Raw genomic sequence first — 6,380 nt, 5'->3', positions numbered from 1 at the left:
GTGGGATCTTCCCGGACCAAGTCTCAAACCCGTGTCCCCTGCATTGGCAGGCAGATTCTTAACTACTGCGCCACCAGGGAAGCCCTGGCCTTTCTTGACTGTGATTCTTTAGTGTTCTTTTATGAAAAGACTCTTCAGGGATATGAAATTTCCCTTCCTCTGGACTCCTGCTCCAGTCCAGGTACAGCCACACCTGGCTGTGCTGGCAGCATTGTATCTCTCCAGGGCTCAGGCTGTCACCAAGAACCCTTGAGTGAAGGGCAACAGGGGGTCCTGGAAAGATGGAGGAGAGGACCTGGTGCCTCAATCCCTGAACTTCCTGGTGTCACAGCCAGGTTATATTGAGGAGAAAAAGGACTTGGGCTGCATTGTACAACATCCACCTCCACCCTGCTGGGCTCCCTTCCCTGCTTGGGCCATGGCACACCTGGGTAAACTTCTAGCAAGAGTGGGAACTTTGGAGCTGATGGTCCAAATGGTCCCATCACTAGTTGTGTGACCTCTGATACGTCACTTAACCTCTCTGAGCTTCAGCTTTCCCATCTACCTCTCTAAACTTCTTTTCCACTCATTCCTGAAGAAAGGTGGTGCCCTAGTAGATGGACCTCTTCGTCCTCCCCACTCAATACCCAACACTGCACCAGGCTCCCTTGGCCCACCTGCTCCAAACTCTCCCTTCTTCCCCCCTCCCTTTCCCTGGGAAAAAAGTTTCAAAAACTTAATACAGAAAACTTGGAAGAATAATGTATCCACCATCCAGAGATAAAAATCGTTAAAATTTTTGTCATTTTTGCTTCAGACTTCTTTTTCCATCAAGTATAGCAAAAATTGAAGGTCTCTTATTTCCCCAGTTTTATTATTCCTTCCCTCCCTCCCCAGAGTCAACCAGTTTCCTGAATATGCCTTGCATGGTTCCAATGGCTGGTTTTTACACACTCTCTAGACACACACATACACATACATCTAGAATCACAGTGCAGGGGCCCCTCAACTTTACCAGATATGGCCAAACTGCTCTTCCAGGTGGCTGTACCAGTTTGCGCTCCCATTAGCAGCATGTGAGAGTTTCTGTCTCCCCAGTCTGTCTTGAAAGTGTCAGACTTTCCAACATCCATCTCAGTGTGTTTTTTTTTTTTTTCGCTGTGTTGGGTCTTCGTTGCTGTGCGCGGGCTCTCTCTAGTTGCAGCTAGCAGGGGCTACTCTTCACTGCAGTGCACGGGCTTCTCATTGTCGTGGCTTCTCTTGTTGCGGAGCACAGGCTCTAGGCGCGCAGGCTTCAGTAGTTGTGGCATGTGGGCTCAGTAGTTGTGATTTGTGGGCTCTAGAGCTTAGGCTTAGTAGTTGTGGCGCACGGGCTTAGATGCTCCGTGGCATGTGAGATCCTCCTGGGCCAGGGCTCGAACCCATGTCCCCTGCATTGGCAGGCAGACTCCCAACCACTGTGCCACCAGGGAAGCCCTCGGTGTGGTTTAATTTGCGTTTCTCTAGTAATTCCTATGGCCACCACCAATTGCTAACATTTATTGAACACCTATTTTGCCACATGCTGTACTACATGTGTTACGTATATTAACTCATTCAGTCCTCCCAACCACAGATGATGGGAACTATTATTATCTCCATTTTACAGATGAGGAAATTGAGGCACAGAAACAATAAGTTACTCGCCCAAGGTTCACAGTTGAAAGGAAGCATAGCTGGGATGCAGACTTGGGTGGCTGAAAAGTTCACACTCTACTCCTACCTATCCCCTCACTTCTCAAAAGTGTGGTCTTTGGACCAGCAGCATCCTCATCATCTGTGAGAGATGGGGTCTCACCCCAGAACTACCAAGCCAGAACCTGCATTTTAACAATGTTTTTCCATGTTATGGAAAAAGCCAAACGAACTTTTTGGCCAACCCAGTATATTGGTCATATGGATTTCTTCCCTGGTGAATGGCTTTTTCCTATCTGTTGCCCATTTTTCTATGGGTGGTTTATCTTTTTCTTATTGATTTATGGATTTCTTTATGTTGGATTTGAATCATTTGTTGCATGGATCATACATCTCTCTCCCAGTCTGCAGCTTGTCACTTGCTTAGAGTGATTTTTGCTGGCTCCCTCCACTTTTCTAAATCCATCTTTCTTGCCCAGAACCAGGCAATAATCTCACTTCATGAAGCCTTCTTCGACTCTCCCCCTTACCCTGGATTTACCTTTCCCTATATTCCTTATGGTCAAGGGCCCCATCTTACCCTGGCTGTGGCTAGCGGAGACCCTCTGCACATGAGATCAGTAAACCTCACCTTGAGTCAGGCAAACTTTTTATCCCAGTTCTGCCAAATTAATACCTACCTGATTTAAGATGGCAAGTCACAGCCTCTCTGTTTCCTCATCTGAAGAATGGGGATAAGAATACTTACCTCAAAGAGTTGTGGTTAGAACGAAGTGAGTGCACATATGTGAAAGGGTTCTGCACCCTGGGAGGGTGCACTATTGTTTCTGGATGACTTGGTTTGTTTATAATTACAAAGAGATCTGCTTGGGGGCTGGGACTGCTTCATAGTCCAGTGCCCAGCTCTGGGTTGGACAATGCTAAGTGGGCACCACAACTAGATTGAGCCAGGGACCTGAGAGATCAGCTTCCGTAACTGCCTAGAGGTGAGGCCAAGTCCCTGCCTCAATATTTACCACTCCTCCCCTGTGCCTTCCATAACTCTGAGAGCCCTGGCTGGCCACCTCTCCTCTCTGGGACTGTTACCTCAATTCTAAACTGGAGATGTTAAACCCCATCCTGCTTTCCTAGAGGGATGCTGTAAGGACCCATTTAAAATGATAGAGTGCTATAAAGGGCTTTGCAAAAGTTATGGGGAATCAATAGATAAACTTCATCATGAAATATCTAAGTAGACACTTTTACAAGACAGCTTATAATATTGCTTAGTGCAGATGATTCAAATTTTATTGATGCTTACAGACTTAAGTGTTATGAAATATTCAGATGTGGGGCTCCAATAATGACTGCATGGTGGTATATCCTGAGGTAACATTATCAAGAGCTTTGGTTGAAACCTCTCATTTCTAATCAGTTGTTGATTTCTTTCCATCCAAGCCTTCAATTATTGCTGCAACGTTGCAAAATAATTCAGGTATGAAAAACATACAAGAAACAGTAAAATGAACCCAAATAATTTAGAATTGAAGAGGCAAACAAAAATATTTTACTCTTAAAACGACGAAGTAAAATTAGACAACCTCTAAACCAGGGGTTTAGTGAACTTGGATGAGAAAAAAATTAAATATTTTCACTAACGTCTAACTGAAATATAGCATTTCCTTCAATTATGAACATAGGCAATAAATGACAGGACTGTTAGCAGTACTGTGACTTTATCATTAATAGAAATCAGATTTAGATATCACAGATGTTGCAGAGATTTCACAACAGTAGTTTGAAATTACTTTGAAATTCCAATAGATTTAGAACCACCAGTAGGCCTTATTTTATGTGCTAATAAAGAAGTACATATATACATAATTGCAAAATTTTGAAAATACCTTAATAACTATATTTTAATATAGTTTACTTTGCAATCCTGCATACTTAGTTTTATGCATGTGAAAACATTATTCTGAGAAACAGTCCATAGGCTTCACCAGATTATCAAACGGGTTCATGGCATGAAAAAGGGTTAAGAACACCTGCTCTAAACAGATAAGTCATTAACATCACAGGAAGAGAATACTTAATAGTGAAATATGTAAAGCTGGCTTCGACAATTACACATTTCAGAAAAGGTATATAAACTGTACTTCAGAACTTACAGTATTGCAAGGAGTCAGAAAATCCACACTAATTGTACCATCTAGCTTTCCACAGAAGGCTGCATTTCCCACTATCTCAATCTTTTATCTCTGTCACTGTACATACCTCCACCCCCAGACTCTAGTCTAGAACAAGTAGTCAAAGAAAGAAAGATAAAAAAGGTAGCTCATACTGATGATACTCATATGCAAACATAACCTGCTCAGCAACTGGAAATGTGGTGGGAGGGGTTCAGGAGCACCTGGGTTAGTTGAGGCTGGGCCGGCAAACCTAGAATTTGAGGACGGTGATAAGTTGACCAAGTATTGTGGTTTAAAAATTTAGCCCAATGTGAAATCTGGTAAGAAGCTTAGGAATGCATGGGACAGCCTTCCCAGTTTGCTTGGAAATACTCAGATTGTGACTGTGACCCAAAGACTAGGCTTACCATCCAAACAATAAGGTGGAGGAACAGACAGCCTTATACATAAAAGCTCAAAAATACACGTGAAACACAATGAAATAGGATTACTGGGCGTTCAAAAACAAAAAGAAAACCCTGGGAAGGGAATGGAATTTCCCATTTCTCTGTGGCTGGATAAGCACAAAATTTAATAGACCCTGGTGGTTACCGTAGAGCTAAGACATTGCTGGCCTCTGGACTCGCCCCTCTGGTCTATCGTGCACGCTGCTGCCACGTGCATCGTTCTAAAGCACTGCAACTCTTGCTTAAAACCTTTCTATGCTTTCCACCTTGCTCAGGACCAAGTCAGGTTTAATGAGGTCCTTTATTATGTGATCCGCCAAGCCCTATCTATAGCTATACCTTTGTATGCTCTGTGTCTGCCTGCTAAACAATTATTGTTCCCCACCCTCCTGCCTCTAGGTCTTTGAGCATACTGTCCCCACTGCCTGGAACACTGCTCCTTATATTTTGTTTGGCTTCCCTTTTCCCTCTAGGTTTAAGCTTGGTTATCACTTCCTCCCAGAAGTTCAGGGTCCCCTCACAGTACTCCATGCTTATCTGGTCACAGCACTTACCACATTAATAATAGTCTGTCTCCCTCTTTAAAATCTGAGCGACCAGAGTTGGGCACTGGGTCTTGTTTGTTGTTGCAGTCCCATCTCCCAGCATGGGGCTTGGCACTCGGGCTCTCAAGTGGTTGTTGAATGGTTAAACTGTGGATCTCTAATGTGGTATCTCGGCAAAAATCACTACCGTGGTGTGGGGACTCAGCTGAGAATGTTATATAGACTGCACCAAAGGTTGGGGGGCCTGATTAGCTTTATCGAAAAAGGTCTAGAACCCTCTGATTCTCCACATGTAGTCCTAAGATACTTCAGAGCCCACAAAAATTATAATATATTTAAATATATTTAAATATATATTCAAATATATTTAATATATTATATATTTTAAAAATCATAATGGAAATGGCACATTTACCTAAGATAAAGCCACACAGACTAATAATAAGGGATAAAGTTTTTGCTTTTGGCTCAGAGTGAAAGTACCAGGTTTCACACGCTAATGAGCAGCTCAAATTCGCTGATAATACATCATATGAATTTCTGAGATAAGATTGAGACCAGATAATCTGGTAATTTCTGATTTACAAAAAATATATCACATATAAAAGGTATTCATGAAGTTTTGTGAAAAGATTGGGAATCTTGGGCCTAAATCATTCATTATGGTGATTTCTACTGTGTTTGTAATTGCCTGAATCAGTGTATCTCTTACACCAGGGACCTGAACCAAGCAAGGACCTTAGGAGTCTGGGAGGTTTGAACCAGAGACTCAAGGGTCTTGATAATTTGCCTAGAACCAAGGCAAGCTTCCCAAGAAGATGCTGTGTGGTAGGAAAGAAGGTGATACGTGTCTAATGGAAACAAGTAAAGTTGGGTCCACCCAAAGGGCTAAACTGTTACTTTAGAAGGGGCCAGTTTCTTTGCTTTTGTTGCAATTTTCAAGTCACATATTTTTATGCTGTATACCTTTGGGGGGTGGTGGTGGTGGTGATTTTTCTTTTCTTTTTTTTAAAAGTAAAACTGGGGCTTCCCTGGTGGCAGAGTGGTTGAGAGTCCGCCTGCCAATGCAGGGGGCATGGGTTCGTGTCCCGGTCCGGGAAGATCCCACATGCCGCGGAGTGGCTGGGCCCGTGAGCCAAGGCCACTGAGCCTGCGTGTCCGGAGCCTGTGCTCTGCAGTGGGAGAGGCCACAACAGTGAGAGGCCCGCGTACCGCAAAAAATAAATAAATAAATAAATAAAAATAAAAGTAAAACGTCAGTCTGGTTTAATCATGTGAAAATAAAAAGGCAGGACACAAATATTTGAGTGCCTGATAAATAACAGGAAAGATTGGGTATTTCCTCACACAAGGAATTGTCTCTTACAAACAAGAGGGGAAAGTTTGTCTAAACTTGGATCAATGCCTTCAAGAGGATTGAGGGTATCTCAGGGGTATCTCATTCGGGAAGCAAAGAGAAACAAAACCAAGGGAAGGTGGAAGAGCATAGGACAATTATACAGTTGCTCTTTCTTATCGAGATATTCTTTCATATTGTTTTGTTTTTATAAGGGAGGCCTTTC

The sequence above is a fragment of the Tursiops truncatus genome, chromosome 1, assembly GCF_011762595.2.
Source record: "Tursiops truncatus isolate mTurTru1 chromosome 1, mTurTru1.mat.Y, whole genome shotgun sequence".
In the NCBI taxonomy this organism is placed as follows: Eukaryota; Metazoa; Chordata; class Mammalia; order Artiodactyla; family Delphinidae; genus Tursiops; species Tursiops truncatus.
The sequence above is the reverse complement of the archived record's forward strand: the minus strand, read 5'-3'. Positions refer to the sequence as shown.